Source organism: Chrysemys picta, chromosome 2 (genome assembly GCF_011386835.1).
Source record: "Chrysemys picta bellii isolate R12L10 chromosome 2, ASM1138683v2, whole genome shotgun sequence".
NCBI classification, from domain to species: Eukaryota; Metazoa; Chordata; order Testudines; family Emydidae; genus Chrysemys; species Chrysemys picta.
In genome coordinates this window covers 72,841,649-72,867,556 of record NC_088792.1, presented here as the reverse complement: position 1 = coordinate 72,867,556, position 25,908 = coordinate 72,841,649, and the positions used below count along the sequence as shown (strand labels likewise).

Below are 25,908 nucleotides of genomic sequence, written 5' to 3'. Positions count from 1 at the left end.
AGGCTTCTGGGTACACGTCTGGCTCTGTTGATTTGTTTCTTTATTTCCTTGTGTGGGTATCGTAGTTTTGAGAATGCTTGGTGAAGATCTTGTAGGTGTTGGTCTCTGTCTGAGGGGTTGGAGCAGATGCGGTTGTACCTCAGTGCTTGGCTGTAGACGATGGATCGTGTGGTGTGACCGGGGTGGAAGCTGGAGGCATGAAGGTAGGCGTAGCGGTCGGTGGGCTTTCGGTATAGGGTGGTGTTAATGTGGCCATCGCTTATTTGTACGGTGGTGTCCAGGAAGTGGACCTCCCGTGTAGATTGGTCCAGGCTGAGGTTGATGGTGGGGTGGAAGCTGTTGAAAGCATGGTGGAATTCTTCCAGGGCCTCCTTCCCATGGGTCCAGATGATGAAGATGTCATCAATATAGCGTAGGTAGAGAAGGGGCATGAGTGGACGGGAGCTGAGGAAGCGTTGTTCCAGGTCAGCCATAAAAATGTTGGCATATTGTGGGGCCATGCGGGTGCCCATAGCGGTGCCACTGGTCTGGAGGTATATATTGTCACCAAATTTGAAATAATTGTGCGTGAGGATAAAGTCACAGAGCTCAGCAATAAGTTGTGCTGTGTCATCATCAGGGATACTGTTCCTGACAGCTTGTATTCCATCTGTATGTGGGATGTTTGTGTAGAGAGCCTCTACATCCATGGTGGCTAGGATGGTGTTTTCTGGGAGGTCACCAATGCATTGTAGTTTCCTCAGGAAATCTGTGGTGTCACGGAGATAGCTGGGAGTGCTGGTGGCGTAGGGTCTGAGTAGGGAGTCCACATATCCAGACAGTCCTTCAGTGAGAGTGCCAATGCCCGAGATGATGGGGCGTCCAGGATTTCCAGGTTTGTGGATCTTAGGTAGTAGATAGAATAACCCCGGTCGGGGCTCTAAGGGTATGTTGATTTGTTCCTGTGTTAGTGTAGGGAGTGTCCTGAGTAGATGGTGTAGTTTCTTAGTGTATTCCTCAGTGGGATCTGAGGAAAGCGGCCTGTAGAATTGGGTATTGGAGAGTTGTCTGGCAGCCTCCTTCTGGTAGTCAGACCTGTTCATGATGACAACAGCACCTCCTTTATCAGCCTCTTTGATGATAATGTCAGGGTGGTTTCTGAGGCTGTGGATGGCATTGCGTTCTGCACGACTTAGGTTATGAGGCAAGCGATGTTGTTTTTCCACAATTTCTGCCTGTGCACGTCGGCGGAAGCATTCTATGTATAGGTCCAGACTGTCATTTCGACCCTCAGGAGGAGTCCATGTGGAGTTCTTCTTCCTGTGTTGTTGGTGGGAGGGTATCTGTGTATCAGTGCGCTGTTCAGTGTTATCATGAAAGTATTCTTTGAGTCGGAGGCGGCGAAAGTAGGCTTCCAGATCACCACAGAACTGTATCATGTTCGTGGGGGTGCTGGGGCAAAAGGAGAGTCCCCGAGATAGGACAGACTCTTCTGCTGGGTTGAGTGTGTAGCTGGATAAATTGACGATATTGCTGGGTGAGTTAGGGGTACCCCTGTTGTGGCCCCATGTGGCAGGTAGGATTTTAGACAGCTTACGGTCCTTTTTCCTTTGTAGAGAGGTGAAGTGTGTAATGTAGATCTCCTGTCTTATTTTAGTAAAGTCCGTTTGTGTGGAGGGTTGGTTATTTATGAGAGTCTCCAGGTTGGAGAGCTCTTTCTTGATGTTTTTCTGTTTGCTGTATAGGATGCTGATCAGGTGGTTCCTCAGTTTCTTTGATAACGTATGGCATAATCTCTCACTGTGGTCTGTGCAGTATGTAGATAGCAATGGATTTTTCACCTTCAGTCCATTTGGTATGATGTCCATCTGTTTGCATTTGGAAAGGAAGATGATATCTGTCTGTATTTGTGCAAGTTTCTTCATGAGGTTGATAGATTTCCATTCCATACGGCTAAATGCAGTGCCTTGCATGGTGTCAAGTATCAGAGGGGTAGCCGTGTTAGTCTGAATCTGTAAAAAGCAACAGAGGGTCCTGTGGCACCTTTGAGACTAACAGAAGTACTGGGAGCATAAGCTTTCGTGGGTAAGAACCTCACTTCTTCAGATGCAAGTAATGGAAATCTCCAGAGGCAGGTATATATCAGTGTGGAGATAACGAGGTTAGTTCAATCAGGGAGGGTGAGGTGCTCTGCTAGCAGTTGAGGTGTGAATACCAAGGGAGGAGAAACTGTTTCTGTAGTTGGATAGCCATTCACAGTCTTTGTTTAATCCTGATCTGATGGTGTCAAATTTGCAAATGAACTGGAGCTCAGCAGTTTCTCTTTGGAGTCTGGTCCTGAAGTTTTTTTGCTGTAAGATGGCTACCTTAACATCTGCTATTGTGTGGCCAGGGAGGTTGAAGTGTTCTCCTACAGGTTTTTGTATATTGCCATTCCTGATATCTGACTTGTGTCCATTTATCCTCTTGCGTAGTGACTGTCCAGTTTGGCCAATGTACATAGCAGAGGGGCATTGCTGGCATATGATGGCATATATAACATTGGTGGACGTGCAGGTGAATGAGCCGGTGATGTTGTAGCTGATCTGGTTAGGTCCAGTGATGGTGTTGCTGGTGTAGATATGTGGGCAGAGTTGGCATCGAGGTTTGTTGCATGGGTTGGTTCCTGAGTTAGAGTTGTTATGGCGCGGTGCGTGGTTGCTGGTGAGAATATGCTTAAGGTTGGCAGGTTGTCTGTGGGCGAGGACTGGCCTGCCTCCCAAGGTCTGTGAAAGTGAGGGATCATTGTCCAGGATGGGTTGTAGATCACTGATGATGCGTTGGAGAGGTTTAAGCTGAGGACTGTAGGTGATGGCCAGTGGAGTTCTGTTGGTTTCTCTTCTGGGCCTGTCTTGTAGCAGGAGGCTTCTGGGTACACGTCTGGCTCTGTTGATTTGTTTCTTTATTTCCTTGTGTGGGTATCGTAGTTTTGAGAATGCTTGGTGAAGATCTTGTAGGTGTTGGTCTCTGTCTGAGGGGTTGGAGCAGATGCGGTTGTACCTCAGTGCTTGGCTGTAGACGATGGATCGTGTGGTGTGACCGGGGTGGAAGCTGGAGGCATGAAGGTAGGCGTAGCGGTCGGTGGGCTTTCGGTATAGGGTGGTGTTAATGTGGCCATCGCTTATTTGTACGGTGGTGTCCAGGAAGTGGACCTCCCGTGTAGATTGGTCCAGGCTGAGGTTGATGGTGGGGTGGAAGCTGTTGAAAGCATGGTGGAATTCTTCCAGGGCCTCCTTCCCATGGGTCCAGATGATGAAGATGTCATCAATATAGCGTAGGTAGAGAAGGGGCATGAGTGGACGGGAGCTGAGGAAGCGTTGTTCCAGGTCAGCCATAAAAATGTTGGCATATTGTGGGGCCATGCGGGTGCCCATAGCGGTGCCACTGGTCTGGAGGTATATATTGTCACCAAATTTGAAATAATTGTGCGTGAGGATAATGACAGTCTGGACCTATACATAGAATGCTTCCGCCGACGTGCACAGGCAGAAATTGTGGAAAAACAACATCGCTTGCCTCATAACCTAAGTCGTGCAGAACGCAATGCCATCCACAGCCTCAGAAACCACCCTGACATTATCATCAAAGAGGCTGATAAAGGAGGTGCTGTTGTCATCATGAACAGGTCTGACTACCAGAAGGAGGCTGCCAGACAACTCTCCAATACCCAATTCTACAGGCCGCTTTCCTCAGATCCCACTGAGGAATACACTAAGAAACTACACCATCTACTCAGGACACTCCCTACACTAACACAGGAACAAATCAACATACCCTTAGAGCCCCGACCGGGGTTATTCTATCTACTACCTAAGATCCACAAACCTGGAAATCCTGGACGCCCCATCATCTCGGGCATTGGCACTCTCACTGAAGGACTGTCTGGATATGTGGACTCCCTACTCAGACCCTACGCCACCAGCACTCCCAGCTATCTCCGTGACACCACAGATTTCCTGAGGAAACTACAATGCATTGGTGACCTCCCAGAAAACACCATCCTAGCCACCATGGATGTAGAGGCTCTCTACACAAACATCCCACATACAGATGGAATACAAGCTGTCAGGAACAGTATCCCTGATGATGACACAGCACAACTTATTGCTGAGCTCTGTGACTTTATCCTCACGCACAATTATTTCAAATTTGGTGACAATATATACCTCCAGACCAGTGGCACCGCTATGGGCACCCGCATGGCCCCACAATATGCCAACATTTTTATGGCTGACCTGGAACAACGCTTCCTCAGCTCCCGTCCACTCATGCCCCTTCTCTACCTACGCTATATTGATGACATCTTCATCATCTGGACCCATGGGAAGGAGGCCCTGGAAGAATTCCACCATGCTTTCAACAGCTTCCACCCCACCATCAACCTCAGCCTGGACCAATCTACACGGGAGGTCCACTTCCTGGACACCACCGTACAAATAAGCGATGGCCACATTAACACCACCCTATACCGAAAGCCCACCGACCGCTACGCCTACCTTCATGCCTCCAGCTTCCACCCCGGTCACACCACACGATCCATCGTCTACAGCCAAGCACTGAGGTACAACCGCATCTGCTCCAACCCCTCAGACAGAGACCAACACCTACAAGATCTTCACCAAGCATTCTCAAAACTACGATACCCACACAAGGAAATAAAGAAACAAATCAACAGAGCCAGACGTGTACCCAGAAGCCTCCTGCTACAAGACAGGCCCAGAAGAGAAACCAACAGAACTCCACTGGCCATCACCTACAGTCCTCAGCTTAAACCTCTCCAACGCATCATCAGTGATCTACAACCCATCCTGGACAATGATCCCTCACTTTCACAGACCTTGGGAGGCAGGCCAGTCCTCGCCCACAGACAACCTGCCAACCTTAAGCATATTCTCACCAGCAACCACGCACCGCGCCATAACAACTCTAACTCAGGAACCAACCCATGCAACAAACCTCGATGCCAACTCTGCCCACATATCTACACCAGCAACACCATCACTGGACCTAACCAGATCAGCTACAACATCACCGGCTCATTCACCTGCACGTCCACCAATGTTATATATGCCATCATATGCCAGCAATGCCCCTCTGCTATGTACATTGGCCAAACTGGACAGTCACTACGCAAGAGGATAAATGGACACAAGTCAGATATCAGGAATGGCAATATACAAAAACCTGTAGGAGAACACTTCAACCTCCCTGGCCACACAATAGCAGATGTTAAGGTAGCCATCTTACAGCAAAAAAACTTCAGGACCAGACTCCAAAGAGAAACTGCTGAGCTCCAGTTCATTTGCAAATTTGACACCATCAGATCAGGATTAAACAAAGACTGTGAATGGCTATCCAACTACAGAAACAGTTTCTCCTCCCTTGGTATTCACACCTCAACTGCTAGCAGAGCACCTCACCCTCCCTGATTGAACTAACCTCGTTATCTCCACACTGATATATACCTGCCTCTGGAGATTTCCATTACTTGCATCTGAAGAAGTGAGGTTCTTACCCACGAAAGCTTATGCTCCCAGTACTTCTGTTAGTCTCAAAGGTGCCACAGGACCCTCTGTTGCTTTTTACAGATTCAGACTAACACGGCTACCCCTCTGATATCTATAGCATATGCTTCTCATGGGGAACAAACAACACATGACAGATGTGCACTACTGGAAGGCGCTCAGATACTACGGTGATAAGTGCGGTATAAGAACCTATACAGAACAGAGTACAATTTACTTATATTGATTTCAAAATGAAGAGTTTCTGCTCACCAGGAGTGAAATATGGAATCCGTATAGCCTTTTTCTGCACCCAATGTCATATCAAGAGGAAAAGAGCAAAAGAGCCTATACTTTTATACGGGGCAAAGTATCAACTCAGTCATCCAAGATGGACAATTCAGATCACTGTTCCAAAATGTAAGGTGTAGTGTTTGTGTGTATGTATGTATGTGGGTTTGTTTTGTTTTGTTTAAAGAATACTAGATTAGTATCAACAACAGGAATGGGATACCAGGCTCCTTTTCAGGTCAGAGAAAACATTACTTAGACACAGGGATTTTTTTGTTTTGCTCCAATTCAGCATAGAAATCCTTTTAGTAAGCCAAGAATTTGAAAGGATGGGACAAGTGGTTTTGAACATTAGCCACATTACGTAATGGAGGGAGAATGTTATGGGGCAGAAAGCAGAGGGGCAGAACTCTTCACTGCTGTCCTGTAGTGGCTCCTCTATCTACTGTTTGCTGTATAAATGGACCCATCCAAATTAGAATGGGTTAGAGGACATGTCCTTGAAGTAAATAACACAGAAATAAATCTTAACATATAACACTCTTGACACCCTTATTCGCGGTGAACAATATCAGACCACACCACCAGACTCAGAACAAAGAAATCAAATACATATCATTATATTCAATTTCTCTTAATCTGAAAGACATGTCAAGTAAAATCCAGGAGATAAACTTCTCCAGTGTGGCAGAACATAGCTGGCACATACATGCACTACATTTGCCCTTGTGACCATTTCACTGCATAAAACTACTGCCAGGAGACATACAGGATCAGGCAGGAGAGAAGGATGTATACTGCATACTAGACAAATCAATAACTAAATGTCATTGAGATGGTATGTGCCTGGTTCCAAAGGGTCAGCCAAGGGAGCTCGTGTTACAGAAATACATCCCAGAGAAAGGGTAACCCAAAATGAGAGATGAATGTGTCAGTGAATTGGCACACACACTCATGTAAAAAAGGTGGGCCACTGGTAAAGTTACTTTGCCCGACAGGAAACTATGATAGACAACTTGAAATAATCTGACAGTCTCACTTAGATGAGGTGGGTTCTAGCTTTACTTTTAAAAAAAGTTTCCATACATGGTACTATTTTCTTTGATATTTCTCTCGCCCACTTGAAGCATCTAGTCACTATATACTGTCATTTTACTTTACACTTAAAAATAAGCTGGACAATCCATAGTAAATCAAATGCTATACAGATAGACACACTTCCTGGTTTTCATATTCACCAGACCAAAAACCCACTCACGACATGTTCTTCAGTGTGTGCTTATCAGGATATATATTCTCTTCCAAGAGTTTACTAGTGCCAATAAAGCTGTTTGTAGCTGAATAAGATACAACTCTTGTAACTCATCCAAACATAAAAGACTTCTCTGAAATCAAAATAAAGGGCCAAATTCTGCTCTAGTTTAATGCCACTGACATCACCAATTTACATCAGGACTAAATTGGACCAGTATGTTTATTAGGAAAATAAAATATTAGAGAAGATGACTTTTTTTTTAAATCATGAGACAGTGAATTACACTGGGATAAAAAGGTAAATACAAACATACAATGCACTATATGTAAATAAGGACTAAGGTTGTCAGAAAGTGGTTTGGTGCTAAGAGACACATGCTGTACATATACCAACATAAAACTACAATAAAATAATTCCTCACAGGTTTAAGGCAAAAAACATTTCCCCCTTAGATAAAACTTTATAAAAGGCTGACTCTCATCAGAGAAGGCAACAGAACAGAAAGGAATGAAATGTGGCAGGTAAAACCCCTATCTCTAGACATTATACAAATTTAATTTGTGTATTTAAAAGTATTTCAGTTCCAAGACTAGGTTTTATATATATATCACATCCCTTTCAGCTCCATCTCAGCAATGACTCAGGGACAAAAATCCTGCCCTTGGGTTACACAGCAGAAAGGGGCTTGTTAACTTCATATGGCAGCAACAAACCGTGCACTGGCTTGTGCCAAATTTGGCTTTTTGTGTGTAAAGCTTCTCTGAACTTAATGAACGAAACTTTTGAAAGAATGTGTGTGAGTGTATGTGTTGTGAAATAGGTTTTATTCTTCATTATGAAAAAGATTTTTGGGAGCATATTTGCTAACTAATATACATATATGTTGGTGGGCTCTATATGTGGAGTGTATGTGGATTGGAGAAGGGACTTGATTTCTCCCTATTAATGTGGGTTCACATATCAGATAATCTTTCTTGTGTCAGCTCCCAGACAGCGAGAACCTCAACATACTATTTTTTTAAAATACAACTTCTTTAAAATAAAATCTTTAATTAAATCTTTGTTTACTTTCATATTGAAGTTAAGGATTTAAAACTCTGGAGCCTCTTCTCAATAAGAACTGCGCTTCTGAAAAATACAATCACACGGCCTCCTATGCTGCATTAAGATTGTCATGTACATACATTGACAAGTTATGCAAATATGTCAATCCACATGGATCCACAGCCTGTGCCATAGAGTGATGGCTTGTTGCATGTAGCATTTTAAAAATCCATTTATTTTCTATGTAGTCACTTTTTGCCTTCTGCTTCTGCCCCAAATCTTCAAAACAAATATTTTAATCTACTATAGGTTCTCTGTAGGGCAATTTGGTTCTCTGCTCAAGAGATATATTTTTAAAAATGTTAATGTAGCCAAACTGTTCTGTTTACATTGGTGTAACCCTAAAGGACCAGTGGCGATTTGGCCATGTGTCTGGTGGCAAATCAGATGCTTCAACAGAAACCATTTTAAGTAATAGTAAAGGGCTGTGGAAGAAGTTGATTTAAGTTTTCATAGTGCCCCTTCCATTAGGTTCTGGCTGCTGCTAAGTAAATATGTCACCTAACCAGCAGCAGCTAGAATTATTATCTTTGTTGAAGCTGCTTATTTGCTGACTTGTGTATTTAACATTTGTCGGGAGCACAGAAGAGTTGACAGATATGATCTCCCTTTCTTCTTTACTTAATCATTTTCTGGAGCAAGGAATGACTCAATCTATTCTTCATCTTTCCTTAACTTGTTCCCAGTCATGGTAATGTGCCAAAAAAATGACAACTCACCATTTCCCTTCTTTAACCCACACGATCAAATGAAAAAGTCCTGCATTTATTAGCAATTTAACACATTTAAAAAATCTTCTGTGAAAGATTTGGCTTTTTAAAAAAATACAACAAAATTTACATTTGAATATCATGAAGTTTGTGACACAATAATCCCCCATCTCAGGAAATTCAGGGTTAGAGCTGGTAAAACTAATTCTGACTTTGGAATCACCTGATTTTTTGCTTTTGTTTTGCACAACCCCAATTTTGGTGAAAGGAACACTACTAAGTACTGCAGTTCCAAAATCTGACCTACTTTAAAACTGCTATCTTCCTGTTGTGGGGAATAGCCTTCCAGATTATTATGTATAAGTAGGCTTTCTGGTTTTAGCTTAAAGCCTACAAAACACCAAAGCAACAATATGAGAATTTGATATTCTAAAATACACATAAAATACATCATCCCTCTGCCCAAACTTACCATTTTTATACCACAGATAATTGTTGTCAAGCCCTAAAGGTCTCCCAAGTTGGCTGGAAGCTCATCCTCAGAAATATATGGCTTCAGAGAGGGCCAATTTTTTATATAACTAAAGGAAAAGGAACTTTTCCAAATACTGATTAAAAACTGATTTTCATGCTAAAAAATGAGCAGGGTTGGAGAAGGGCAGGGGTGGTAGATCTGCTCTGCAGATCCACTGGCCTTTCCTTCTGCGTAGAGGCAGAGGGGGCAGGAACAGAGGGGGCTATAGTGAAGCTCTCAGACTGCAAGAGCAGGTGTACAGTTGCTCTGTTGAGATTCAATGGCCTGGGAGAAGGGTGAATATTCTTCCGTTTGGCACCTGCATCATTCCCCAGTTAGTTACCCCAGTATTTGGGTTGTGTTCTGGGGTTAGGATTTGCTCCATAGAAATCAAAGCCAGATACTGCTTTAGGCCCTATCCTGTTCTTACAGAAGTCAATGTAAACTTTGCAACTGACTACTTTGGGAATTAAGCTCTTCATGAATATCTATTTAGTAGAGCTGGGCAAATTTTTTTCGGTGACTAATAAATTCACCAAAAAAGGCATTTTTCAGGGCACCAAAATAATTTGTGAATTTGGGTTGAATTCAGTGAACAGTTCCGACCAAAAAAATATGAATACAAAAATTTCAGAAATATCAAAATGGTTTATTTAGAAAATATCGAAAATGTCATTTTGAATCAACATTCCAAATGTTTTGTTCGACCCAATTTAAATTTGGGGGGAGGGAGGGGCACGGGAGATCTTTTCACCAAGAAACCCCCCCAAAATTCAGTTTTGGTTTGACACAAACTAAATAATTTTTCTGATTTTTCAGTTTGGACACCAAAATGAACAATCAATTATCTGTTCAGCTCTACTCTTTAGTACTTTGTTCTGCTAACCACACAAGCAACAAACTAGCCAGCAGAGGGGGTATTGTTCAGCTATTCCTGTTCCTAGAACTATGCTGACACCATTGAGGACAACAGGAAGACAAAGAAGGAAACAGGAGAAGCCATATGGATTTATGGTTTCTTAGAAACAGGGGTGTAGAGGGGAGAAATGCTTCCCAAATGGAAAAGGCAGAAAGCAATAGAGATAGAAATGTTAATTTCAAGCTTCTAATAACCTAGTACAAACCAAACAGAAAGAACAAATTAAAACACAATTTAAAAGGGCTTGAAAATAAAGCCTTTTCTGTAACGTATTTTATTTCAGTACCCTATATATCATATTTATGATCTAAAATATAGAAACGTGTCATACTAGAAAATCCAGTAATAAACCTGATCATGATGTAATTCAATGAGTTTCTGTAATAGAACAAAACAGGATACCAATACATCAGGTTCTGCTGTGGAAATTCTCCTCCAGAAACATAATACATCTCAGAGGACAGACAGAAAAAGAAACTTTTTTATCATGTTACAAAATTGCTCACTGCTATCAAATCAATAGTAAGTTCCAAAAGGAAGTGTTTCAGATTTTCAAATGATGCTTCAAGAATGTCTACAGAAAAACATGTACAATACAGGTAATAAACAGGTTTAGGGCCAAATTTCCAAAGTAGTCTCCAATTTTAGATTGCCTTAACTTTTGGGTTCCCGATTTTAAACACATCATACGTAATTTTCAGATGTGCTAAATACCCATAAATCCAATTCAAGTCAATGATCGCTGTGGGTTCTCAGAATTCCTGAATTAGGTCCTAGAGTCCTGATTCAAGAAAGCACTTAAGTATGCTTAACCGCTGTCTTGAATAAAAATCCCTTTCTGAACTGGGGCTTAGTTTAGGCATCAAAAAATTGAGACGGTCAAAATTAAAGGCTGTTTTTGAAAATTGGGGCCTTAATCTTTAAAACATTATTCCAGTCCAGTGAATACAATACATATTTCAGACCTTTCGCGAAAAGGAAGCCTGAAGGATTCTTGATACTGTTGTGACTTTATAACAATATGAAGAATTACCCTTGCATTCTAAACCAAAATGACTGAAGTGCCTCAGGAAATCAAAAACATGATATAGACCACAGCAACTTGTGTTTAATAGGTACTGTACATTTATTGTATGTGATTCTTTTCAAGCCATTCTAATACTGTAGGGGCTGAATTTTTAAAACTGGGATCAACTTAATTCTAGAGTGTTACAAACCCATGCAATCCATTGACCCAAATGGGGTTGCATGGGTATAACTAAGGACAACATTAATTGGATCCTGGCTACTTAAAATGCACCAGCAAAATCTGCATGCATGTCCACTGCATCTGCAAAATTGGTAATTGTGCATATACATGCTTACTGCATGCTTGATTACCTGCTCTGTGCATGTAAATACAGTCTTTGTGAACACAGACTTTGTGGATGAAATTTAGGCAGCCAGTTGTTGAAATCCAGTTCTAGATGTACTTGTACTAATGATTAAAGGGTTTCCTGACTCCTCTATATGGGTTATTGACATTCAAGTTAACCCCTCAAATGCCAGCCCTTCTTTCATATTACCCGCTGTAGGGCCAAGTGATTGGCCATAGAGCACTGAATTTAGAAACAATATTCGGGCTGGCTGAAAAACAACAATTCTATTTAAAGAAAAATTTTGAGGTTTCAAAATTTGGTTTTGTTCCAAAGTAGAATTAAAATGATACCTTTTGATTTTTTTGTGAAAAAACATGTGAGGGAGAGAGTGAGAGAGCGGGAACCTATAATAGCCATAGGCTCAAGTCCCTGCTCTGTCAGATTCAGATAAAGGACCTGGGTTTTCCACATCCCAGACGAGTGCTCTCTCCAGAAGGCTCTCTCCTTTGACCAGAAATTCCATCCGGGACCTGGTACTGAAAGGGTTATAAAGTTCAAGTCTGTGGTAACCTCAGAGAGAGCAGAGGAAGGAAGAAATAAACGAGAGGCAGCTGTGCAGTAAAAGGTCTTTATTTTGTCCTACTAGGCTCAACATACACAGGTTCTGCCTGACTAACTCTCTTAATCTCCCCACTTGCTCCATTTCCCCTTTAATCTTTTGTAATTGCATATATTCTCAGACAGCACTTCAGAGATCAGGCTTCTAGTGAACTGCACCTTGTTGTTCACATGCAGCAGCGAAGAAAAGAGCAAAATGCAGAAACAGAACAAAAATAAAAAAGTGTCACAAAGGTTTTTTTTGCCTCCTTTATGGGTATATCTCAAGCACCTTTCATGTGCCAGGAGACTCATTATGTAGTTGTTGGAAGTTCTGAGATATATATATATATATATAATTTAATCTTGTTCCTCCTTCATGGTGGGTCATCCATAAATCTGAGATTGCCTCTCATTTTATTTTTCCTAACACAAAGTCTTCTTTTCTCCCTCGAACAACTGAACAGCACTACATTTGGAGCCCAGCAACATTGCTCCTTTACCATCTTCAGTGGTCAGTGCTGAATGAAGCAAGGGAATCCTTCTTTCCAGAAAGTATATTAATGCTGGGAAATCTGGATGCTCCATTGCCAAAGATTTAAATAAGAGTTTTCAGAAATACTGGTGAATACCAACCAAAGCTTCATGTGTCAAGAGGAAATGGATACTTTTAATAATAGTAATTTAGTTGGGGGTAACCTCAGGGCCGGCACTTCCATAGGGCACCAGGATTTGGGGGGGCGGCATTTTGCTGCCCTCGGCGGCAATTCGGTGGCGGGGGGGTCCTTCCGCGGCAATTCTGCGGCAGGTCCTTCACTCGCTCCGGGACCCGCCGCCGAGGTGCCCCGAAGACCGGGAGCGCGGAAGGACCCCCCCGCCGCAGAATTGCTGCCGCCAACTGGGAGCGCGGAAGGACCCCCGCCTAGGGCGCCAAAAACCCTGGTGCCGCTCCTGGGTAACCTACTCAAGGCGGCACATTCATAATAGGCTCCCTGGTTTCTGGTTAAGGCAGTTTGACCTGGTCATCAGGAGATCTGGGTTCAGTTCCTGGCTCTGCTACAGATTTTCTGGGTCAGTGCACAGAACAATCAAGTTAATTCATCTGTGTCTCAGTTCCCCATCTGCGAAACAGGGATAAATAATACTTCCCTATCTCATTAAAATACTGTGAGGATACATTCATTAATGTTTGTATGGTGTTCAGACAACAAAGTGTTTGGGGCCATGTAATTAGACAAATTACATAAGAAAAAGAGAGCAAAATATTTTTGACCCATAAAAAATCGTTTGCACAGGGAAATCAGGAAAAGTCATACTTTGACCATTGGTACCAGATGACACGCAGTAATGAGCCTGCAGAACTCATAGCATTTCCCCCCATTTTCTCATTTGGCAAAGCACAGGTTTCAATACAAATACTGATACAATAAGGTTAATCCTGTATTCTATTTTTAAGAAAAATCTTTCATTAGAAGTTCCCCTTTCATAATACAGGTTTGGGGCTTGGATAAAAATGTTTAATGTTTCTGATCCAGGGATTTTAAAAAATGAAATATGTAGTGACATTATTTGCACACACTTTGCATAATGACATAGTATTTTAAAATTCAAATATTGTGTAAAGTGGAATGATGCTTCACAGAAAGTCAAAACATAATTTATTGGCCTGTTCAAGAGGTGGATTATTTTTTAATTATTTAAATACCAAATTGATATATCAACCAGTCTTGCCTTGATTATATTTATAATTTTCTTCTGTAAAAGGTAATACATTAAAAAAAATAAAAGAATGAGAGCAAAATACTTGTGTCATTTTTGAAAAACCCAATTCAATCCTTTCTATAACTGTGGTGAAAGCAACTAAATAGATCCAGATCCTAGAAAGTTCTCTAATTATACCTCAATTATTCTCCAGTCTTTAAAAAAAAAAAAGCCTCAGGTCATAAGGAGTCTCATTGTCCTTCTTATCGCTTAGTGTTTGCAGTGTATCATATGTTAAAAGACATCAAATAATGAACTAATTTATGCCAAGTGAGCCAATCATTTTCTACTCATCTTATGACGATTTCCTAGGAGCAGTAGCAATTTCTTAAACAGAACCATTCTCCATCTCCCTTCTTAGCTAATTAGAAGAACTTCAGATTAAGCGTGAACCATAACAATATGTTTTCCACCCCCCTCGCTTTCCAAAATATTATAAATTGAACAGTGTTGACAGAGCTGCGTTTTTGTTTTCTTTAAGCACAGCCCCTGTGGCAATTTTATTTTTACTGTTTTAAGAAGGTTTTTTTTTAAATGGCTACATATTTCAAGTGCAACATGATTAATAATCTGTCTTTTGTAAGGAGGCATTATAGAATTTCACCAAATTATTGTTTTAAGCAATTTAATAAATTGCCACTTCAATAAAATAAAATAAATAGCATTTCGTAGCTGTGTGGGCCATGTGTTAATTGGAACTAAATTAGCTGACTCCTTTCACAACATGTGCGCTCTTAGACCTCACATAACAATTTGTCCAACTGCTCAGAGATGCCAGGCATGTTACAAGGACTAATACAGAGGGGCAGCAAATCCTTCACACATCACATTTTCTTTGTAGTTTCCGTGACCTCTAAATATATGGTATTCCAATGGTTATAATTCTGTGACAGCCATGTCAACTGCCTGGCAACTGAGGAGTGGATATTAGTTTTCAGTTGATGCTCCCACTGACACAACACCAGGTCAAATGGCTTCAGTGATTTGAAAGTTGGCTTAGAAACCCCAGCAGCCATGGATTGGAGCCCAGTAACAAAAACGCCTAATTCAGCTTAGCCTTTTCCTTTCTTTAGCATTCTAACTATTGTGTTCAGCAGCAGCAAGAAGCTTTGAATAGCCTTTAGGTGGCTCAAGTTTCAAGTGATTGTTTCAATAAATCAGATTGTCGACTGGACAGACAATAAGCAACTTTCGTAGGCTTAGCTACAATTTAAAGACTAACTATGCTTTTAAATGTAAGGGAGAGGTTCAGGGGAGCCACACACCCCCATGTACAAAAAATCTTTTCTGCATACTGAATACTGGGAGAGGGCTAAGGCAAATAGTGGTAAATTAATGTACTAGCTACATCTTCACTACTTTATAAAAACTACCATAAATCTTCTTCTTAGCTTTATTTAGCTTTTATTTTAAATAGATCCAATGTATTTGTTTATGATGGTTTTCTGCTTTTCTCTCTCTCCTTCTATTTAGTAATTAACTCAGTATTTCAATAAACACATGGACTTGGTTTGGCTACACTGTTAAATTTATAGTAAGACTAAAACGTGAATTAAAAGACAAATAATTAGGCACGCAATACATTTTCAAAGGAGGTGCTAATCCATGTGTGCACAGCATCTCACCATTAATTTAACACCTTGCAAAAACAGATGCCTAAGAATTCAGACATGCTAATGGAATTTTGTAAATACAGTACCAAAAAAAATAAAAAATAAAAACTGTTTGTGCAACTTCCATCCTCTTTGTGCAACTTGAGATGATTGAGATCCACAATTAAGAAATATTAATGTTTTTAAAATTTTATAAAAGACAGCAGGAATGCCCGTAGTCACAGTAGCTGCTAATGCCTCTAGCACTTTGAATTGGGAGTACCACCTTTACAAGGTTAGAAGGTACAATCCCAAGGAATGTGTGGGGTAAAATAAATGAAAGGAAAATAGTAGCTAAACATTTTCTAATTTGCAGACTAAAGTTTTAGATAATTGTATAACAAACAGGCCACGTTTATCCAAAGGAAGATCTGACAGATCAAATACAGAGGCTGTAAATTCCCTGTAATAACAGCAATCTTACCATTTGACTATCATCATATCAAACAACAGACTCACAGAATACAATAATAACTCAAAGATAATAATCTGAAGAGAAACAGTGTGTATATTTGTTTGCTTCTTTGATATACTGTCAAGTTGAAAGAGAAAGCTGTGCCTGATTTTCTTAATAATAATACAGGCATACAATGGTGTTTTATGCATGAGTTGAAGCGTTGAGTGCCAAGCAACTTTATCTCTCAATACTACAATTATAGGGCCAGATCCATGCCCATAATAAAGAGCCCTTTCTGCTGTCCCAACTATACAAAGGGCACTTCAAGTTTCCTTAAGAGAGTAGTTGAGGATTCTTCTATCAAATGGGAGACATGAGCTGGCATAGCATCAGCCTCTCCTGGTACCCATGGTGTGTTAGCAGTAAGAGGGCAATCTTGGCTGGCATAATGGCCTTTTGGGGCGGGTAATCTGCTAGTAAAAGTTGGCGAAGACCTGAGGTTTCTATGATAGGAGCCAATTTGGCTCTTGGTAGTCCCCAGGATCGTGGGGATGTGGAGAGAGAAAGGAGGGAAAAGCCTGGATATGACACACCCAGGTGCGCCAAGCACTGCTCTGATGCATTTGGGTTTCTATTCCATAATCTGGAGGAACAAAGATCAAGTAGGCCAATTTTTCATTGTTTTTCATGATATAAATTCTGGAATGGGACCTATTTTTCACAAAGGTTCTTGCCATCACTTTGAAGGATCCATGACTTAAGCCTGGTCTTTACTTGAAAGTTTTATCAGTACAATTATTTCAGTTAGGGTGTGCTTTTTTTACTTAAATAGTTATACCGGTACAAGCTCTAGGGTAGATGTAGTTATATGGATATAAAGGTGACTTACACCAGTATACTTATTCCTGTACAGGAAGCACCTATATAACAATATAACTGCATTCACACTAGGGCCATTGTAATGCTTTAAATATATGTATTGGTATAAAAGTGGTACAAATATTTTAATGCAGACAAGCAAGAGATAAGCAAAGTTATTAACAATAAATAATTTATTCTCCAAAGAAAATAACAAAAACAGGCAAAGAAACAACATGCTGATTCAGTTACAATCTCTTCTGTTAGGTTTCAGAGTAGCAGCCGTGTTAGTCTGTATCCGCAAAAAGAACAGGAGTACTTGTGGCACCTTAGAGACTAACAAATTTATTAGAGCATAAGCTTTCGTGGACTACAGCCCACTTCTTCGGATGCATATAGAGTGGAATAAATATTGAGGAGATATATATACACACATACAGAGAGCATAAACAGGTGGGAGTTGTCTCACCAACTCTGAGAGGTCAATTAAGTAAGAGAAAAAAAACGTTTGAAGCGATAATCAAGATAGCCCAGTACAGACAGTTTGATAAGAAGTGTGAGAATACTTACAAAGGGAGATAGATTCAATGTTTGTAATGGCTCAGCCATTCCCAGTCCTTATTCAATCCTGAGTTGATTGTATCTAGTTTGCATATCAATTCCAGCTCAGCAGTCTCTCGTTGGAGTCTGTTTTTGAAGTTTTTCTGTTGTAATATAGCCACCCGCAGGTCTGTCACTGAATGACCAGACAGGTTAAAGTGTTCTCCCACTGGTTTTTGAGTATTATGATTCCTGTTGTCAGATTTGTGTCCATTAATTCTTTTGCGGAGAGACTGTCCGGTTTGGCCAATGTACATGGCAGAGGGGCATTGCTGGCACATGGTGGCATATATCACATTGGTAGATGTGCATGTGAACGAGCCCCTGATGGTATGGCTGATGTGATTAGGTCCTATGATGATGTCACTTGAATAGATATGTGGACAGAGTTGGCATCGGGCTTTGTTACAAGGATAGGTTCCTGGGTCAGTGGTTTTGTTCAGTGAAGTGTGGTTGCTGGTGAGTATTTGCTTTAGGTTGGGGGGTTGTCTGTAAGCGAGGACAGGTCTGTCTCCCAAGATCTGTGAGAGTAAAGGATCAGCTTTCAGGATAGGTTGTAGATCTCTGATGATGCGCTGGAGATAAATAACAGAACACCACTAGCTGTCACCTTCAGCCCCCAACTAAAACCTCTCCAGCGCATCATCAGAGCTGCGCGTGCAACAAGCTCTGACTGCTGGACATTACCGCTGGATGTGGGTTTGTGTGGGACTTAGAAGGACGCAGCAAAGGCTGGGCAAGGAGCCCCAGTGAAATAAGATGGGCTCCAGTGAGAGACAGTAACTGATCCTGGCCTGAAAACCTACAAGCTTTGATTTGTTTGGAACAGAGTTTATCGGAGAGGGCATCCTAAGCCCTAGGCCTGAAGAGCCCCAACTCTTGACTGGCCTGCCCCAGGGACCTAAGTAAGAACCTAGAGGGCTTGTTTCCAAGTTATGGCACAACTAACACACTAGTGGCACCCTGGGGATTTGATGTAGTCCAGCATTGAGCATCCCCAATAATTACAGTAGCTTCTGTAAACAGAACACATTGTACATACCAAGGGCTCCTTGCATTTTTCCATTCCCCCCTACCATCCCCAAGCTCTCTGTGAGTTAGTCTCCCATCCCACTCTATTTGAGGGACTCCCTGCAACATCCCCCATGCTTGCAGCTCTGTGTGCTCCCATCTTCCCATTCCCAACTTTCCCCCCATGTGGAATTTTCTGTGTGGGCCTCCCATGCCTGGGCCTCCCATGCCAGGGTCCCCTATTCTTTGCCCCTATGCCAGGTGTGCTCTGTGTGCATCCCCATTCCCCCTGTCCTCCCATACTGGAGTCTCCCATTCCCCCTCCCGCAGCTGTGCACACACACTCCTTCCTTCCATCATTATTATTAGTCTTCTTTCTGTCTTGGAGATAAGCCATTCAAGGTGTCAACATGCTAAACTCTTTTGGGAGGAGGGGCAGAGGTGAGTTAAGGGTATTATGTTGGACGGCGTTAATGGGTGCCATCAACTGGTTCCTTGATTTACAGACAATTGCAGAGGTCCGTGAAGTTGCAACTCTGCTAATGAGAAAAGGGTCTTTATATGTCCCCCATTTCCCACCGTTCAGTTTTCAGATTTTCCCCCAAATCAGTACGGTTCTGCCCACTGATGCCTAGAACTGAAATTTTGGAATAAATCATATGTGGTGTTTAAAAGTTATTGTAGTACATACTGACACAGAGACAGGGAATTGCCATCAGGTTGACTGGATGGCCTCTCAAACGTGGCCAAAACTCTTAAATGCATCTTTTAATCTATGAACTCACTTAAAGAATGTTTTGAGACAGGCTGATTCACACAGTCTCTCTATTTTACCTTAAACGAGGTCTACGTATCTACACTACGAAATTTTGCCTGCATAGCTATGTCAGTCAGGAGTATGAAAAAAACACCACCCCAGCTAACAGAGCTATGCAAGCAATCCCCCAGTGTAGATGCAGTTAGACCAACATGTGATTGCTTCTGTCAACATAGCTAATACCATTTGGGAAGGTGGTATTATTATGCTGATTTGGATAGGTGGTGGTATTATGTTGACAGAAAAATTCCTTCTGTTAGCATAAGCTGGGTCTACCATAGGGAGCTCTGCTGGTCTAGCTATAGCATTATAGCACTGGCAAAACACTTGTAGTGTAGACTTGGCCTTGGTCAGTTTACATCTCTTTTCCAGGAATATGTTTGTGAACTACAGTAGAACCCTGTTTAACCAAGCCTCCATTATCCAGCTTTCTATATTAACCGAACCATCAGCCATGTGGGAATGATAGCAGCTGGGGCTCCGCCACCCATTCTCTGGTTTATTTTGATTTGTAGTTATCTGATCTGGCCCTATCCCAATTAGATCAGATAATCGGGGTTCAACTGTAGTCCTTTTAAAGTATATATTATCAATTATTCTTATATTTTATTAGTTTCTCAAAACGTGTTCATGTCTTCATCTTTCAGGACTCTATGCTTCTTTTTAAGTTTTGTGAGGAAGTTGCATAAGCATGATACTTAATTAGTTCCCCATTTGTTTGTGCTTTCTACTGTATGTTTATAATTTTTGTCATGTGTCCAAGGGGCAACTGATGTGTAAAATCATTAAATAAATACAAATTAATGAAGAGTTGCAGATGTTTGACTATTAATCTTTCAAGGGTCCATGAAAAATTAGGGGTAGAGGAAATGATCAAGGTCTAATTCGTCACTGCTTTACATCTTGTGTAGTCGTTTCCGCCTAGAGAGTGTGCTCAAGTCGGAACTAAATTTTCAGCACCAGAAGGAATTGTTTCTACTATATAAATAAAAATTGGATGATCTGTGAGAGCCAGCTGTCCTGCTCTATTCAAATGAGAACAAAGATGTAATAGCCATTTGATCACTTTCTAAATGGCAGTTTTATACCGAAGTTGTGAGTGCTCAGGCTGATGCAAAATGGATAAGGCAGCTTATGTGAACATCTAGTCCTATGACACTGCCCTTGTAGAAATTCTGTTAATCATGTAACATGCAGATATTTGTTTTGCAGAGTCCTGTACATTGATAATGTATGAAAATACTGTACACACAATTTAGCAAGGGTGTCTAGATTGCAAAAAATAAAGTATAGTGTGAAAAGAAATGTGCAAAGTATAAATCATGAAACTGAAGACACATCATGCAATGACTGACTGTTTCTAAGTGTGCTTTACAATACAACATGCACACTGGAAAGAATGACTTATGATCAGAATAACTACTTAAAAAATCATAGTGATAATTGTGATGTTTCATTAATTACAATGGATTATATGGAGTCCAGACAGTCATACTAAGAGGCCAAATTATGGCTGGTTGAAGAATGCTGTTCTATATTGACCATATGTTACTGAACATGAAGTTGAAATACTGTCCAATCTTATAGTCTTTATTCAGAAAAATCTCCCCTGTGAGTTTAATGGGACTCCCCTTCAAAAAGAGTTTTGCCTGAACTACCTGTAAAGGGCCTTGGTTTTCAAAAGTGTTGAATGCCCACAACTTCCGCTGAATTCAAGAAGAGCTATGGGTGATGACTGGCATCTGTTAAAATCAGGCCCATATAGTAATTGCCTCAACCTTGCATCATGCTATTCATGAATGTAAAATTCTCTTGGTGTATATTTTATTTAATTTTATTTAAATATTTTGTTAATAATAGCTTTTGCCACAGTGAGCAGTGACGTCTTCTTTCATGTTGTCCCCTTGGTCTCCCCTCTGATCTATTGGTCATGATGTTTTTTTTCACAATGAAACAAACAATTCCTGAGCCATCTGTCACTTCACCACTGCCTTATTGTATTTGCATAGTTTATTTGCATTTGTTCATTTGTATTGTAATAATTTGTAGAACATTTTTCATAGAAGATTATTAATGTATTGGGTACATGGGGACATGTGTATTGAAGATGCTGTTTACACGTCTGGTATTATAGCAAAGCTGTACCAGCATTTCACAGCTTCCTCAGACCATAAAAATTCACTCCCTACTGAAACTTATCAAGATATTGGCATTTCAGATGACATTTTTCAAAACAGTTTTAAAAAAAATTCCATCTTATTACTTAGCACATATGACCTACAAAGTGTGCGTGTGCAGGCACGAGAAGTTAATTGCACATGCAAAATTAGCACAGAGAATTGTCCATCTATACATTGGTGAATATACACATCACCCTGAAAAGAGTGGGATGATGAGAAGCATAGGTGCTGACTCCGTGGGCACTCTGGGGCTCGAGCATCCAAGGAAAAAAAAGGTGGGTGCTCAGCACCCACCACTCACCCACCCATCCATCAGCTGTTTGGTGGCCCCTGACGATCAGCTGTTCAGCGGTGGGTGGAAGCGCTGGGGGAGGGGGCAGAGTGGGCACAGTGCCTCGGGGCGGTGAGTGGGCAGGAGCACCCACCCAGAAAAATTAAAGTTGGCACTTGTTAAAGGCCATGCCCACCTCCCTCTGCTGTGCACTGGCCTACAGAGTAGATGTAGAAGGGAGGTATGGGTGCTCCAGGGAGCTTGAGGAGGGATTGTACAGCTGTGTGCTGCCCTCAATGTAGACCAATGCCTTAAAGCCACAACTTGGCCCTCTAGGTTTTATGACTAACTGCTTTTATAACTACTGCTTTCTGTATTCAGTGGGGTATTAGCCAAGAGACAGTAGCATAGCTTCCTGGTGTTGTGAATTTGTTCTCATAACACACACACTGTTTAGTAAAGGTGAGGCAAAAATGTGTAATTTGTATCTAACTCTGTTCCAAACAGAGTCCTTGTTTGTTCTGGAGAACAACTGCAGCTGATGTTGAAATTATATTTCATATTACTAAGCTTTAAGAGAAGCCACAATCCTCTTCAGTGCTTTTTGCCACACTGAGATGTAATTTGTTTTCTTTATCTATCTTTTCCCATAACTTTTCCACTGTAATGTTCAATAAATATTTAAGTGCCAGCATGAAGTGGATTATTGTTAACATGTTGCAGGAAAATTGCACAGTGCTAAAGCTTGCTATAAAAATAAGCAGAACGCCCACTGTTAATACACTGTATTTAAGTGTATTAGCTGCTTTCAAAAGCATTAACTCCCACTCAACTAGCAATGCTATTTTGTCCAATCTAATACCAGCAGGCAGTGAAAATCAGTTGGGGACTGTCTGAAACCTGTATGTCCATAATATATTTGAACAAAATTATTTTCCTATATTAGAAAATTGAATAGGTACAACATTTAAGATTTTACTTGGTGTAAAACAAATAATAGCAAAAGAACTCCTATGAAAACACACAGTATCATTTCACTTTTCCCATTTCATATTGAAAACAGTTTGAAAAGTTTCTCCTTTCCCACCATCTCATCATTTTATATATTTTCTGTCATGCTAACTTGTGGAACTTCATAAAGTTCATTACTCCATCACTGAAGTAATTAAAAATGGTAGTCTATAAATAATTTTTAAATCACAAACAATCTCTAATGATCCAAACTTGTTACATTTTGCATGAAACTGTGATGATGGAAGCTGTTCATTTATGTTCTGGCCATTGTTTCCATTTCCTCTTCATATGCCTGAGCACGGTGACATCATGAAAATAATACTTTGCACCCAGACTCCCCAAGTGGCTTGGAAGCACTAATTACAGTATTATAAATCAGAATTTCTGCCTGTGAGACAGACTCCATGCTCATAGTGTGCTCTGGAGATCTATGTGCAGTCCCCTCCTTAAAATATATTTGTGCTCCTTATAGGCCTGATTTTAAAAGCCCACTGAAGTCAAAAGAAAGACTCCCACTGATTTCAGTGGACTTTGCATCAGACTCTAACTGGATACTATTTGGCAGAGTAAAGCTGCCATATTTTCAGAACTCTTTCTGTTAATAACAGTGATTATGTCATGTCATTACCAGCACTATCGGAATATAATCAAGAACACTATTAACAGTGTCTGAGGTTTCCTGTCAAACTGGTCTTTAGTTTTACACATCCACAGATGATAACCATCTTCCAGCACCCACTTCTTTCCTCAGCCACATATACCTGTATTCTTCCACTATCCCAACCACTGCCCCATGTCCAGCTGTGTTTTGGTGTTGGGGCTCATATGTCTGGTAGACTCTGAACTGATTATACTGTGCGCATGTGCACAATGGGCACATTTGTGCTAGTGCTGGGATGTACTCTGTTTTGTTCGAGACTGATAAGGACCTAAGTAACACTTTTTAAAATAAAAAGCACAGAAAAAGGAATCCTCCAGGAAAGTTGCCTATGATTTTCCTTCCTTTCAGGAAAATTTTGGTACCAAAACAAGTGGCCCTTACATTAATGTATCACAAGAAAAACCCTACTATTCTTCACAGAAAAAGAGGAACATAAAAAGGAGGGAGTCCCTGCATCACTTTTAGTACACAGAGGATACCATAATACTCCCTCTCCACCCTTTAGCTTCTCATACACATGAATTAGTGACTGCAACAAGCTCAATCTTTCTGATTGACAAGTACTGGATAAGAATCCTTTTAGAGCCTATAAAACCTGCTCTTTATGGGTGTAATCCAGCTACCATTAAGGCCAATAACAAAACTATTAATTTCAAGGGCCTGAACCTCACTGGACTTCTTATTGATCTTAATGGGAATGCAAATGCTCTCAGGTGCTATAATTTACCAGAGGGACTGCTATTGTGCAATCCTCCAAGCCTTTCACCAAGTGAAGAATGCTTTCTTTAAATTACTCATGGCTTGGGGAGTAAGAGAATAGGGCCTTGAACTCAGGTGACTGACACAGCAATGCAGAAAACTGTCACTATATCATCAGGCCAAGGTTTAGCGTTTTCATACAGGCTGAGAAACAGTTAAGAAATAGTGGCTTAGATCTTCAAAGCTGACTAGGGGAGTGGCTAAATCCCCAGGTTAGCTTTCGAAATTTTAACCCTTGTTTTTGTAAGATTCTCTCTTTTTATGAGATTTTTCTCTCTCCACCTAGAAGTCTTAAAACACAGTAAGCGAATGGCAGTGAAAGGGATTTAGAAGTAATCAAACGGATTCGTTTTTCTGAAAATCACCCTGTACAATCAGTGATATAGCTTTAAACTAAGCATCAGCATTTGAACTAGAACCTAAACCAATTTCACTGTTTTTCAAACTATTAGAGTTTCTTTGTTTGTCTGTTTGTTCTCCCCCACTTTCCTCCAGTAAAGTGAGATGGGAAAGGACAGCATAGGGGGAGAAGAGCTGGAGAGGCGACAGTTGCTCAATTCACATTGATACTTGTGGAATACAAGACTGTTTTATGCTGTGGATGATATTTTGGAGGTGAAATTTATAAAAGATTAAATAAAAACAGTACATTCAATAATCTAATAAAATGATACAGTATTAATAAAAGATTATAAAAGAATATTAATAAAAGATAAAACAAAAAGCCAGTTGCACTCTTCCCACTCAATCTCTCCATAAATCTTTCAAACTGATTTTTATTAATAACAAATGTACACTATTATAAATCAGAATTTAATTCTTTAAGAAACTGAGTGACTGTAAGATATCACCCTGTATGAAAGCCTTGCACGGAGGGAACTGGAGAGTGCTGGCAATGTTCTCTAATACAGCAGATGGTGGGTATAACTATTGGTTTCTTACTTCTGCTCATGGTATGGAACTTTTATTAATTTCACTCATGGTTTGAACTAGCTGTATTTCCTTTTGTTACACAATCCATTCTAAATATGTATAAGTACAACCACTTGGGTTGTGTTCTCTATTCCACCAACTTTTTGGTTTTCCGGTAATGTTCCCCTCAATACAGCTGCAACTCTCATTCATTTTTTGTCTGAGGTCCCCCTCCTTGTGCAAACTTGTCTTATGTTGCAGCACCTCTGTCACTCTGTAAAATATTGACAAATGCCCCATCACTGATATTCATGACCCAGTCTGCAACAATGCCACCACAGGCTGTGATCACATCATCTTGTTAACTAAGCAGAGTTGAGGTTGGAAAGAATTTAAATTGGAGACCTCCAGATAAAATCTAGGTTGTACAGCAGGGTGGGGAACCTACCACCCGTGCGTGCCAAATCCAGCTCGTTGCTTAATTACATCTGGCCCCTGGCAAGTATTTCTAAAAATATGAACCTATGACAGTAGCCTATGGGGGGGCGGAGTCAGCGGTGGGGATGAGGAGGGAAGTGAGCTGCGGGCAGTGGCTGTAACAGCAACGCTGGGGCAAGGTGGAGCCTCCAGCCACTGTACTGCATTATGACCTCACAACGGCTGGCGTTGGATCCCGGCAGCACATGCCTTGTCCTCAGCCCGTGCGTGCTTCTGGCGCTCTAGTGTGGAGTAGTCAGTAGCGTCC

General features: G+C 41.0%; 1 protein-coding gene across 3 annotated transcripts in view; it reads right to left on the bottom strand.

Annotated features, from left to right (window-relative positions):
- LOC101949407 (ubiquitin-conjugating enzyme E2 E2) overlaps nucleotides 1–25,908 on the bottom strand; it is a 313,447-nt gene that overhangs the window by 82,865 nt on the left and 204,674 nt on the right. The gene's annotated exons all lie outside the window — the stretch shown is intronic.